Here is a 14,985-nt window from a genome sequence, read left to right on the forward strand (position 1 = left end):
CACGCCGTGCCGTTTCGAAGTGCAATAACTATGAAGGTAACTCGCGATACGTGCAGAAAGTTGAAAACGAAGTTCCACCGGCACCGAGGAATGCGCATTTCTATATATTTTTCGTCGGGATATCTCTAAGTATACATTTTCCTCGGCCACTTCCGGGAAACTTCATCGCTTCGCCTGAATTCTTGATCGAACGCTTTTCCCTCGAATGCTGGGAACCCCATGAAATCGATCTTCCAAATGGGATCACGGTCGAACGCCGTGAATTATACGAAGAAATTCGCGTCAGCGGTTCGATAAATTGGCTCTGGTCGAAGGAAATCTATGATATTTACGTACCCGCCCTGTTTTACCTTCTCTCTCATAAATGACGGGGACTGTGACCATTAATTTAATCCAATCCTGCGAGCCTCGAGTGAAACGTGTTCTTCGTGGAAGAAAGGTTTGCTGAATACACTAGCATTGGATATTTCTTAACTCAAGCTCACTTTCATTTTCTAGCAAAAATCGTTAATGTTTACTGTACTTACAAGAGTGATACTTTAGTAATTAATTCGTCATTTATTGTCGATAATTCACGTAGTCCCTGTGAATTACCCTGAGGAATGAATTTTTCAAATGCTTTCACTCGTATTCCTCCCATCTCCTCAACTGTCATGTCCTTTATATTAACGATCGAATGAATGTAGCGACATGAATGAGCTTTATAACTCTGGAGGCTGTTTGATTTTAATTTAGTACCTCGAGATTATCGCCATAGTCTAAAATTTCATAAGTATCGTCTTAAAACGTCCTTCGCATTTAGCACTGTAAAATTAAATTCGTTTGAACGAGAATTTATTTTGCCGAAGGAACGCGCGAAAGCATATTTTTAACTGTATTTAATATCTGCAAATTGTTAACTTCCATTCATGAAGATCGTATTGATTAAAACGGGGAATAAAATTACAGGGACCCTTCATTACTTTATTCCAGTGGAAGTGTCATGTTATTAAGGAAAATGAGCTGTAGTTGATTGCCTTTGATAATAACGAGTCCATTAACATGAAATTACAAAGATGCAGAACCACTGAATAGTTAATAATGCGATTCCTTTTATCGACTTCATTTCATCCAACGAAATATTGAATAACATTACTAGTTTATTCTCTTACTAAATAAGTAGTAACACATCGCGGTTTTGTAGTATTAATTCTGTGGCACTGGAATGGCGATTGAATTTATGAAAAATTAATGTTTGGAAAACAAAATAATTCCAACGTTGTGCCAACGAAGAAACGAAAATGGTAAGAAAACACAGAAACGCGTTATTCGTGGGAAAACAGCATTCCATTCAAATCGTAAATGGAAACAGATTATTTCAGCCAGATCTGCAGGCGGCTTTTGATAGTTCATCTTAAAAGCGACAATTCTCTATTCACTAGTAATTTCTCCCCCAACCCCTCGAACTTGCCTCTCACATTCTCCGTCTTCTTTTTCCTTCCTCGAGTTTTTTTTTCCATTTTTGCGGCACTTTCTGTCGGTGAAACGACAAAATGAAAGTTTCGCAGCGGGTGAAATCGCTCAAGTGTCTCGTATAACGCTTTTCGCACGTCGGACGAACAGAAGAGCTTCTATAAAGTTTCGAGATATTTCGAAATCGTTCCCACCTATCGCTCAGACATCGAAAGTGAAGTAGCGAAGAAAATCGGGGATCCTGCTTTCCGCTTTGGAAGAAAAAAAAGTTCACCATTATCCGGCCGCTTGGGATATTGCATTTTTAACGAAATAAGTGTAACTTAAGAATAATTTAACTACGTAAAATTACAGACATCACAAAAATGTAACTGGCGCCAGTGGAACATCTGAATTTTCTTTGTAGATGTTTTCCCACTGCGAGGAATATTCTTCGGATATATTCAGTTACGTTGCACTTTACGTTCAACGGATCAAGTTATGGCTAAGTGGAACTTAATTCTTTAATTAGTCCGTCCCGTATGGAAGATCGTAAATCTCCACGACAAATTATTGCCACTCTCTTGCGACAGATTTCGATCATAACAGTTCACTAAATTAATGTTTGTAGAAGAAGAGATGTTCGAGATTTGTGGGTGATTGAATTATGATTCACAGCACTTACTAAATTAAGACTTAAAACAGTATATATATAATGTTTAATGAAACACCTAAATTATTAAGTAAAAGGAATTTCTATTTTCTGTGACACATTGTGGAGACTTATCACATTAAGTTGATTCTTTCTTCGATGTGCTTCTGCTTGATGGTAAATTAATTTCGTAAGGCGATGATGTTAGACGAAAAAATCAGTTGAACAATAAATTTAGTAAAACATAGAGCGCACTTAATATACTTGAATAAATTTAAAACTGTTCTTTAATTACCTTTAAATTGTGAGTTAGCTGAAATTTTCTACGAATTGTACTATTTCTTCACATCACGTTTGTGGGAGTTGCTTATACAGAATGCAAAGTTACGAGTGTCACGGTCTAATATCCCAAGTGAGTTATGAAATTCTTATGTTTCGGGGGCTCTTTGGTCTCCAGAGAGACATCTCCCAGTCTTCGAACAGCTGTTCTCCTTTCTCGAAATTAATATCAACTAAGTAAAGAATTCATTAGAATTTAGAATATTCAACATGTTTATTACCGTCATTCGAACCGCGGCTGGGATCAGTGTTAACAATTCAGAGGTCCGTAAGCCGGGGGTCGATTTTCTGGCGTTTATCACTGCCGTTCCCCGACGCCTCTGTTACCACGAACAATTTTCCGTCATACATATAGGCGTATCTAATTAATTTTCGTTTTGTAGTGGCAAATTAACGAATTTCCCCGGCGGCGCTCCGATCGAGCCGGTGGCCCTGGCCTACGCAATCCGGGACGCGTAATTCGGCTTACTTCCGCTAATGAAGGAGGCTCGCGCCCATATATGTATAGAGGCTGGTGCGCGCGGGTTAATTTCGACGGTGCATCTAGAATAATGTGAGCAACGTGGACCCTCGTAGGGGCTCGGGGATCGATCGATGCGCCGTGCAATTCGAATTCATTCGGTTAATTCCGCCGGCTGATTCGACAGGTTTGCAACGGCCGGGCCTCTGCAAACGAGAGCAAATTATTGTCATACCGGCGATAATTGAGCATACCCGACTAATAAACTGAATCGAATCACCGACTCTTCGTGAGCGACCGGGATTCGACCAATTCCGACCGCGAGCTCCACCCCCCCTGGTCGAATAACGCTGTCGCCCCGTTTATAGTAACGCGGCGTTACGTTTACATCAGAAATTACCGCCTGATTGGCTATTCCATAAACGAGAAATACCACTTAAGGGGAAAAATCGAGAACGGATACGCTCCGTCGTTTCTGCTATCGTTGGTTGTTCGCGAATGAAACCGATTATTTGAATGGGTTTCGATATCTACCGGTTACCGTACCTCGCGACGGAAGTTATAGGAATCGACTTTCAGCAGTCTTAATATTTGCCTCGATTATGGTACCGAGTCGGTGTTACTGTAAAAAGTAAGTGGAAAATGTTTGTAATAAGTAAAACTTTGGACGAAATGTTTTCCACGTCGATTTCGCGAGTTTCTGAATAGCGCCTCTAATTATTTGTATTATTAACGTCTTAATTGCACTAAGGGAGTAGTTTAAATATAAGGTTCACAGAGATGAAGAGGGGTGTAATATGTGCAAAGGGCAATATCCAGCGCTGTAATTGATTAAGTAGTTATTAGAGCTGTAAATATTCGAATATTCGATCCTCAAATTCGAATTCTCTGGTATTCGATCCTCAAAGTCGAATTCTCTGGTATATGAGTTCGTAAAATATTCAAATATTAGAATCTCAAATTCGAATTCTCTGGTATTCGAACCTCAAATTCGAATTCTCTGGTATTCGAACCTCAAAGTCGAATTCTCTGATATTCGAGCCTCAAATTCGAATTCTCTGGTATTGGAGTACGTAGAATATTCGAACCTGAAATTCGAATTCTCTGGTATTTGAATATTCGAATATTCGTAACACTGCTACTTCATACTTAACCTTTGTAACGTCGTCAGGGATTTCCCACTGAATAAATAAATATATTTGAACACATATACAAGCACAAAAACTATCTGCTTTTAATTCACAAAGCAGCATTTAACCTTTTCAAAGTTGACTTCCAAATGAGCCCTTAAATATGCGTTCAATTCGCCGTACGTTTCAGTAGCCTTTTCACAGTCACGATATTATCGAATCAGCGACGTGCTAAGTGGTTTTGTCTGCAGTGGGGCCGATACTCAAATAATCCGCTGAAACGTTTATCAACAAAATTCAATTATCGCTCGTATAGATGGAAATGGAGGTAATGTTCACGATAAACCGACGCGGTCGGCGACTCTTTGTAATAGAACTAATAGCGACGGCCTGTATCGCTTGACAAGATCCTGCGCGCGTTAACGTCACATCGACGGCCGGACGGGGCCAATAATATAACGTTTACACCCAGCAAGGTAACACCAGCGTGTAATGTACCGCGTCGATGGTAAATAGTATAACATTTATACCGGCAATTAACTTCTAATTAGCCTGATGCTGCACGTGTACCAGCCTGTAGTAACAGTTGCATCGTTGCTACCCGGAATCGACATCTTGCTTATTAGCATTCAACGTTCTACGGGGGGTTGTGTTTGTTCCTATTACAGATCGCTAGTAATTTAATGTTTGCGGGCTTTTACACTGTTAGATTACTCGATCAATTCCACGTTAATGAACAAGCACTTTCGAAAGCCGCGGAATGCAAAGGCTGAGCTTGAGAGGAAGTCGAAGCTCCTTGTGGCTCTCTGTAATCTGCTGTACTGAATGCTTCATAGCGCATGTATGAGCAAATGGTTCCAATACGGAAATTGTGTATTAAAAAAGTGTTAGATGAATTAAAAAATGGGAAAACACATGTATTAATTAACAGAGCATTAATGCTTGATAGCATTGATACTCCATCCTTCAAATTGAGCTGTTTTCGCTTTTGCTTATTGCTTATTAAAATAGATACTTGTAAATTCGGGGCACTATACAGCAAGCATGAATGTATTGAAAATACAACATTCCAAGGCTTTATTGTAAGTCAAAAGTGTAAAAAATAGCTGGCTTAAGGGGGAATTCTATTTTATATGGGCTAAAAACATAGCAAAATTTAGGATTTTTTTTTAAGAAACTAGCATTTCGATTCATCTGAAATTTGGACTATGTTTTTATGCATCCTTGAAGAAGTTGCAGTTTTATTTTTATTTATTTTTAATAATAAATATAGGAGTTATACATCACGCCGCGCAAAACTCGTCGTCCGCTGGTGTGCATGATATTTACCTTCCAGGTAATCTGAAACATAAAAATGAAACGGCGTTTTACTTTGTACATATGTAGCTTCAAGTTGATGAACCAGAATACCGCTAAGTTCTATACTTCTTTTGTTACACAAGAAAATTGTCGCGAAATTGGATAGCAAAAATTAAATGTTCAGACCTTTCACTTTGAAAACTCCACACTGCCAAATAAATATTTTTGTTTTTTGGTGGTTCATCAATTTTAAGCTACATATGTATAAAATAAAACGCCGTATTATTTTTTTATTCAGATTACCTGGTAGATAAATATCATGCACACCAACGGGCGGCGAATTTTGCACGGCGTTATGGTCGATCATGCATAACTACTATATTTATGGTTAAAAATTAATAATAAAAAAACTGCAGCCTCTTCAAAGGTGCGCCAAAACGTGATCCAAATTTCAGAAAAATCAAATCGCTGATTTCTTAAAAAAAAAATCCCAAATTTTGCACGGCGTTATGGTCGATCATGCATAACTACTATATTTATGGTTAAAAATTAATAATAAAAAAACTGCAGCTTCTTCAAAGGTGCACCAACACGTGATCCAAAATTCAGAAAAATCAAATCGCTGATTTCTTAAAAAAAAAATCCCAAATTTTGCACGGCGTTATGGTCGATCATGCATAACTACTATATTTATGGTTAAAAATTAATAATAAAAAAACTGCAGCTTCTTCAAAGGTGCACCAAAACGTGATCCAAATTTCAGAAAAATCAAATCGCTGATTTCTTAAAAAAAAAATCCCAAATTTTGCACGGCGTTATGGTCGATCATGCATAACTACTATATTTATGGTTAAAAATTAATAATAAAAAAACTGCAGCTTCTTCAAAGGTGCACCAACACGTGATCCAAATTTCAGAAAAATCAAATCGCTGATTTCTTAAAAAAAAAATCCCAAATTTTGCACGGCGTTATGGTCGATCATGCATAACTACTATATTTATGGTTAAAAATTAATTATAAAAAAACTGCAGCTTCTTCAAAGGTGCACCAAAACGTGATCCAAATTTCAGAAAAATCAAATCGCTGATTTCTTAAAAAAAAAATCCCAAATTTTGCACGGCGTTATGGTCGATCATGCATAACTACTATATTTATGGTTAAAAATTAATAATAAAAAAACTGCAGCTTCTTCAAAGGTGCACCAACACGTGATCCAAATTTCAGAAAAATCAAATCGCTGATTTCTTAAAAAAAAAATCCCAAATTTTGCTATGTTTTTAGCCCAAAGAATAAGATTCTCCATTAAGAAGGTATTGTACCTAATATATGTATAAAATGTAAAGCTCATAAAACAGTCATCAATGATGAATCTGCACACACGACACAGTGAAAATTGTTTAAAAGCAATCAGTTCAACAAATACTTTTAATAACCAATGAAGAACATGTAATAAAAAAATAGTAGTATATTATGAATAAAAGATACAAACTACGACTAATAAAAGAATAATAAAATCGTTTTTCTTTAATAAAAATCATGTAAAATAAAAACTAGGAAAAATGCACAGACGTTTTAGAGAATTTTATTTTAAATCTGGCAACCAACTGCCAAAAGCATCCGTCGTATTTCTGTTTTAAAATCTATTTCACTTTGATATATTTTGCCGTTTAATTCAATTCGTGCTTCACTGATACCGCTTCCTATTTCCACCTGAAAGTGTCCCTGAAATTTTCCAGAAGGTCCCAACCGTTTCTTGGCGCTGGTAAATTCCCACCGCCAAGAGCATCGTGCGTATGTACACGCTTGTGTGCGCTTAGCAAAGGAGTTGACGAAAATCTTGACCGCAAAGGTGATGGTGAAAAACCTGTAGCGAGTTCTCGAGACGGAACGCGGCTTCTTTACATAGCTAATTCAGGGAAATACAGGCGTACACTCGAGGCTGGAGCCACTGTGTAACCGCATTCCCTAACAAGCTGAATCGCGAAAGGATTCTCCCGAACGGATACGTACGCTCCCACGAAAACCGTTGCTGTATAGAGGGGAATTTCATCTCGGGGCACAAATTCCATCCTCGTTCCATTTTCCAGCGCTACATATCGGCCTGTTGTACACATTCGCCAGCATGTGTACAGTGCAGTGCAAGGACGGCGACCTGAAAGGATGTCGTAAGTCGCAGACTATTTTTTCTCGCTTTGCAACCACTATCCTGTATCTCGTATCGTTATCTCTCGTTCTTCCATTTTCCTCCTGTTTATCCGCCTTTGTTTGCACCGCTTGCTTTTATTCTATATCTCCCCTATTTCCTAAAAAAAATTTCATTTTCCGTTGTCCGAAAAAATTTCAAAACCTTTGTCGCTATATCTTTGTTTATTGCTCCTCTTCTTCTCTTTGCTCTTTTCATAATCTGAGGATTTATATGAATTTGTGATAACCAGCCGAGCGAAAGGAATAGATGGCAAGCGTCGACAGAAAGAAATTTCTAGGAGGTAATAATTGCTAAATTGTTACCAGTCTGATACGCTGCAATACCTTTGAACAGTAGTGCAATTAGTGCTACTTGCATCGATAAATATATTTTATAGCATGGCTCTGCATAGCGCAAAGTAGAAAATTAGTAAATAACGCATAGTTAGGTGAGACACTAATAAATCTACCAACCCTCAATAATCTGAAACTGAGTAAATTTAATTTGAAGATCTTAATTGTTAAAGAAACGTGCTTTATTTCTATTGGATATATTTTATTTTATTGAAAACAATGCTTTTTAATGTGTTATTTAGTGGCGAGTAGTATGATTAATATTCTTTTAAATTTTTGTTGCTTTTGTTTGTAAAACCTAAAATGGAATTATGGTTTGGTAGTTTTAATAATTGTGTAATATAAGAGTTGTTCTATGGGTTGGTAATTTTTTGCAAAATAAAGACCACAATATTATGGGATCTATGCTGTTTTAAGGGTTGGTTGCTTTCTGCATAACTAGGCCTAACTGTGACACGAAATTCTGAATGCAGATGTTCCAAAATGTTTACTTGCCATCGTTCTGGAACTCAGTTCAAGTGCTGTTTACTATATAAATCAGCCGCTCTTGACACCTCACCAACATTTATTTAGGCTTCCAAGCAAGCGCATACTACTCGACAGTTCGAAGATCTATATTTGCGAGCACAGTAATAGACCGTATTCAAAGAATACCGAAAAGGACTGACAATGAGTTCATGATACCGTGTAATTTGTAATTGCAATTTTTGTGATGAATTTGCATGTATTCTCAGACTCTAATTAGAAATCGGATTTCTTTTCTGCTGCCTTTGGTTAAGCTAACCATTCGCGTAGCAACTTGCCTTCAGGCTACGGACTGGGGATTATTTGAATGTCGTCCATTTTCAAAACAGACACACAGATCGTCAACTGGTATACAGTTATACACCTATAGTTATGATGAAGTGACATCAGTTAAAATCTTCCATTCAGGAAGTTTTCCCCACTGCGGTACGCAAAGGAGGGTACAGTTAATCCCCGTTATGAGTCCGTTTTTACCGCCCGTTGAGAGTCCGGCGACTATCCCCACCTTTTCTTGGAAGCCTGCGGATTAGAGTGAGAGAACCCGACAACGGGCGAGAGGAAACGAAAGAGTCGACACAGCCGCTGGCCGCGCGGAATCATGTCCGCAACCCACTATGAGCCCGCCGCCAGCCCTGTTCGTCGAGCTCATAACGGGGATTTACTGTATTGTGTTTATCAGCCTATGTTTGTACGTCCAGATGTTACGCTCTAGATCCTGTACGGATGCACCGATTTGGACAAATGAAGTGTCTTTAGAATTGTCTTGACCTGCTGAATGTCCTACGGTATATAATTTTCAAAATTGTGAGATAGAAATAAAAAAAGTGGGAACGACTCGCAATTAGTGACCTGGATCCGAGGAAAGCTCTTAACAACCCTCACGATAGTGTTTCCCTTAACGAACTAAACAGGCTGCGGCCCTTGCCATACAATATTGCTATACATAGCTAAAAAATAAATAAATTATTAGTTTTTTTTTTTTAAAACGCGGCTGCTTAAAAAGCGAACAAAAATGACAAAAACAGGACTTAATTTATTTACACCTTAAGATTTAATTTATTTGTACATAGTATATTATCTATATCTATAGTATTATATAAAGAGAGAGACGATTTTTATGTTCGCGCAAAACTCAAGACCTATTGAATCGATCTTCCTCAAATTTTAACACGTTATTCCAAGTTACTCTAAGGCGGATATAGACCATGCAGCATGTCTCAAAAACGCGTTATTAACATGTAACGAAGAGGCGCCTGGTATGTGTTGCGCTGGAGGGAAAATAAATCTCCCAAATTTGGAGAGAATCTTATCTTTTCCGAAATATTTGAAGAAATTAAGTTTTTTCTTCAAAATACTTAATTTTCTTAAAAAGATAATTCTAATAAACATGAATCAATCACGCTTAATATCTCGAGCGAAGCCGAGACACGGGGGACGCTAATTTATCATAAATAGGATAATACTAATATGACAATTTAAATTAACTCAATTACCTGCAGTCGGAGGCCCTAAAACTTTTGACGTAATTACATTCGAACATTCATTTAGAAATAAAAAAAAATATATTGTCGTAATAAACACTGCGTATCGCTGTTCGCCCTAATTAGATTCGATGGGCTATTGACAACGCTAACAGCATTCCCCACACGGACCTTTGTTTGACACACACAGAGCTGTCGCATACAACAAAGTATCGAACTCTTTCAAAACTTCCTAGTCTACCCTCGACAGTCATTTTCTACTTCCCAAAGGAAAACCCATAGTGCACAATATAAATACCTTATAATACAAAAAAAAAACATTATAATATAACAGAACAGTGATTGTGAATAGTGCTATGAATGGAATACAATTGTTAATGTGGTTCCCTTACTTTCACTACGTACTTACACTAGAAGCAGGCAAATCAGTTGCATTGCCAAAGCCGCCGAACCCTTCCAATTCTGACAAAGTTCCTCAACCCATGCTAATTAATCACACTTTACTCAGCAAACAAATACTCCACCCTGCAAGTCCCAAACCGCTTTCTAAAACCACCCTGCACGTATCACCACGCTGTCAGCGGCCTTCAGTGTTCCCCAAATAATCTACCTACGTTTTCATTTCTTTCCTCCCGTTTCCCATTTGTTCTGTTCACTCTGCGACGCGATAAGGGACGCGGTCCGAAGGGGGGGGGGGGCGGTGGAAAATTGTCTGCAACTTACGACACCATTCCAGGACACCGCACCTGCTTAACTTAAGGCTATAGCTACGCGGGGGCTGTTGTACACGTGTAACTTCGCACGGCACGGATGCAGGCTGGCCCTGTACGTGCAGAAGCATCGATGCACGTGTGCAGAGAGAAATGATGGTGATAAAGTTCGGCGAACAGCTGCGGGGAATGTATCGTCGTTATTTGTCCGCGCGCGGTCCCTTTTTGCAACGGCTTCCAAACCGCCGACCAACGGCGTTTCATCACGTTCGGTTCTTGCAGGAATGGTTGTAAGGCTAACCGAATGGACTCTTGTAAAAAGAAAGAAAAAAGGGGGGGGGGGAACGTTACAAATTCGAGTGCTCGGGGTAACAAGGCACTTCCGCCCGGGCTGCTTAGGTAGCGAGTGTAGTTGGGCGCTCGAACTTCCTCGGCGATCCTTAATCGACTCTGCATCCGCTTTTTGCGCGACGATTTTTGCGCGATCCGTCCATTACTCTGTTTCCGCCGCTGCTGCTCGTCGGACGTGAGAATTCTTTGTGCTGTATGAGTGTGGAAATTGCAACGCGGGGATGAGCACTCGTTTTTATTCAGCGCGTAAGCAATTTGTGACGATTGGAGGGAAGTGCAAGGTGAATCACATTTATTCAAAGGAATTTCTGTTGGTCGGTGTGAATTTGCTTTGGATTATGAAGATTTTGTTTCGTAAACAGGTGTTAGGTACCTCTGCATGTAACTGGCGGGCAGAGTTTCGTTGTTGGGTGACATTTTTTACTGGGAATTTACAGGGAACTAGATTCCACTGACCAATGTGTCAGTGGTTAGGGGGGTTTTGGTATGGGGGGTGGGGTAGAAGGCGGAGTAGGGTTTGAAGCATTTTCTCAGGGAAACGAGGCAGGATTGGAAAAGTACAGAGTAGGTATTATATGATAGTAGGTATATAGACTAAATTAAGGGGCTATGTACACCTACAATTCCAATTAAGAATTCGCAACAGCTACAACATTAAAGGAAGGCGAATTCTATGGTCACGGTACCGACGGTTTTCTGTAATTTCAACAAAAAAAATTATCTCACTTTAATCTGTACCTTAAACTTTAAACCCTGCTTTCTCGAAACTACGTTTTTCAAATCGGTGCCAATGATATTTCAAAAACTACTGAACCGATTTGAATGAAACGCGGCACGATTATTTTTCACGTCAATATCTAGTCTTTGTCATATGAATTTTTTGTAATAAAGACATTCTTCTTTTGGGTGACACCCAGAGGATATATTTTTTTTGGCACCGAAAACTTCTTATCTGAGGACCCTGTTTTGTTCAACAGCAGCTAGACGGCGAATAAGACGAATTATGGTGATTTTTCTTGTTTGGAAAATATTCTTTAAATTATTAGCTTCCAAGTGCATATTGCGATTTTTAATTAACAAAATTACTTATAGGTAAGAAAATTCATAAAATGTCCCCTCTTTTCACGAGCCTAGGTGCATGTAACCCCTTAAAAGTTTCTTAATCTTATCTTATCTGTTAAGAAATGGTACCGCAAAATTGATCTTAACATCGAAATTCACAATACAGCTTTTTCATTTTAAATAATTATCGAATTAAGGATCGGTGGTGAGGGTAACTTGAAAAATATAGATTTTTCGATAATTATCTTTCCACAGTTTTGTAGATACATAAAAAATACAACTTTTCTTTAAACTTAATTTTTACATCCCTCGCCGTTCTCGAGATATTCCACGAAAAAGAAAATTCTGCATTTCTTTCAAAGTGTGATTTCACTCTCTCTTAAACCGCACTATAGCGCCACCAAAAAACAGGTTTGACTTACGGATGAACTACTGTACTCTCACCCAAAGTTGCATAATTTTCCGAATTTTCGGGTGCCTTACTTCCCTTGTCAGAAACACCCCTTTAAAATGACAGTCTAAACAATAAACCCTCGATATCTCCCTTAAACAAGTTCGCAGATCGAACCAGCTGATCCTAAGTAGTTAACGCTGATATCATTCGTTTTCCGACGCAATTACTATAAACTTGCGGGAGGAAATATTATCCCAGCCAATATCGAATCAGTACAGTCAGCAGACAGTGGCTTAAAGCTTCGCATCCACCCCCGTCATAAACCAAAACCGTTTCAACACTTATCTGACTGTGCTCTATTTGCCGGAAAATTTGCTCCACTTTGCTTAGCAAGAAATTTTTGCGGTCTCTCTCTAGCTCGCCGCCTCCCCCCCCTACCCCCTCGGTCTGCGCTCCACTCCCGGGGCCCTGACATCCGCCTGGCATCTCGACCTCATCCAATTCCCATTGCCTGTAGTGGTGCCGACGGGGCTGTTCGAGCAAAAGCGACCGAGTAAATATCTTGCAGTGACGGTAAACGGAATTGAATAAACATTTTTCAGCAAATAGAATCGACAATGGTACGAATTTAAAAGTCGCTGAGACGAGCACAGGTGGTTCTCCCCCGCCGGCGGGGGAGCTTTCCCGAACGGAAAAATTGCATTTCACACTACCCTCCATGGTCCCGCCCGCCCCTACTCCCTCAACACCCCCCTCACCCGCCCCCGCGTCCCTATGCACCGCACATTTCGTTCGTCCCCTCGTTCCCTTATACGAGCGGTGGCCTTCTTCGTACCCCCCCCCTCCCCCGACCCTTACCGTGAACACTAACGTCAACCCCCCTATAAACCGCGCACGTCCACGATCGCCTACGACGAAGTCGTGGTCGGTGCCCTCGACTCTCCCCAGACCAGTTATCTCCCAATTCTTGCTGAGAATTGGTTATAAATGCTAATGTACGAGCCAGCTGCGATGCAATCTCCGAGGAGGAACGTTTTTAGAGAGGTGAAACGCGTCCGACGTGCAATTTTAAGGTCGACCACACCGTAGGTGCCCCGGCTTCCGAAGATGAATGCCAGTTCCCGCGATGGGGTGTACGAGGATGCACTTCAATTTGGGAAGTTTAAGGAAATCTGCTCGGATGATCCTGTTCGAGGGGAATCGCGATGCGGGGGTGAAATATGCTCGAATCTCTAACGGAGATCCTGCTACTGATCAAAGGGTATCGCTGTTATATAATTATTTATTTCGCGGTAGTTTTAATAGTTACTATACAGTTAATGGTTTTAAGTCAGTTACTGCCGCGGAGGCAGCAGTCAACAAGGGACACCACCAAGTGGTGGAAGCCAACAGTGTATGTGTTCACCAATGTTCAGTACACCAAACGCGAATCAGCAGAGAATTTTTCAAATTTCTCCAGGCAGCCAGTGCTATTAAAATGTCAGGCAGCAGTTTTCATTAACTTCCGTTGTTCCCTACAGCGCATCAGAGATCTCTGATGCTTCTTTCGACTCATTCGACTTTGCTGATCCTGTATTATTCATCATCAAGAACAGGAAAATAAATATACGTATAAAATAATGAGATTACTACAGAAATTCGTATTCGAAACAAGTTCGGAACGTTGACGAATACAAAAAAAGGCTGTCAAGAAAAAAAATTTACCAACAACACGCGGTATTCCCAAGCGGTCACCCCCATCCAAGTACTAACCGCGCCCAATGTCGCTTAACTTCAGTGATCGGACGAGAACTGGTGTTTTACAGACATAGAATGGTCGTTGGTGAAAATACTTGACCATCCCAACTCTTGCCTCCTAAGAAAAACGCTACGAAAAACACTATTTTCAACGAAGTTAGCTTTAAATCCTGCAGATTGGTTTTATGTGTAATTTCGTTAATTTTAGTCCGAATGATGTCGGGTTTGGTATCATTTTGTTTGGGAAAGCACAAGGAATCGATTGGTATCGCGTTCGTAACGATCCGGTGAGAAATGCGGAACTTGACAATTGCCACTTTTTGTAGGTACATGAACTGCCTCCTCTAACCTGAAATTTTAGAGATCGTGAGGAAAGTCTGCAAAGTAAAAATTAACAATGTTAACCCTTCGTGGTCACACCTTTTTATAATCACAAATTAGTCACATGGGGTCACTGCACATCAGCGTAATTTTTGAGTTAACATTTTCGTATTTTTTCATTTTTTAACTTTTGAATGATAATTGTATATTCGTAATATTGGTACAATTATGCTGTAATAGTCTTTCTAGAAATGTAAATTTTGACAACATGAGATTTGTAGTTGAGAAAGAACGATTTACCACGGTTGCGGAAAAAAGCCATTTTTTTCGCGATAAATCCTCTTTAGAAGGCGTAAAGGCGCGACGTTTGAACTCGAAAATTGCTCTTGGGGTGCGATTAGGGAATTTTAATCCCGAGATCCCGGCTGTTTTTTTATTCCATTTTTATATTCTTTTAATTCGTAATTTACGTGTTTAAAAATTCTCGGAATAAGTTATAACTTGATATATCAAATCCCGAGAGTTTTAGAATCCAAAAAACAACCGGGATCCCG

General features: G+C 39.5%; 1 pseudogene; it reads right to left on the minus strand.

The window, feature by feature from the left end:
• Positions 1–14,074: 14,074 nt before the first annotated feature.
• On the minus strand, positions 14,075–14,197 carry LOC143372768 (5S ribosomal RNA; annotated as a pseudogene).
• Positions 14,198–14,985: the final 788 nt, after the last annotated feature.

The sequence above is a fragment of the Andrena cerasifolii genome, chromosome 8 (assembly GCF_050908995.1).
Source record: "Andrena cerasifolii isolate SP2316 chromosome 8, iyAndCera1_principal, whole genome shotgun sequence".
Taxonomy (NCBI): Eukaryota; Metazoa; Arthropoda; class Insecta; order Hymenoptera; family Andrenidae; genus Andrena; species Andrena cerasifolii.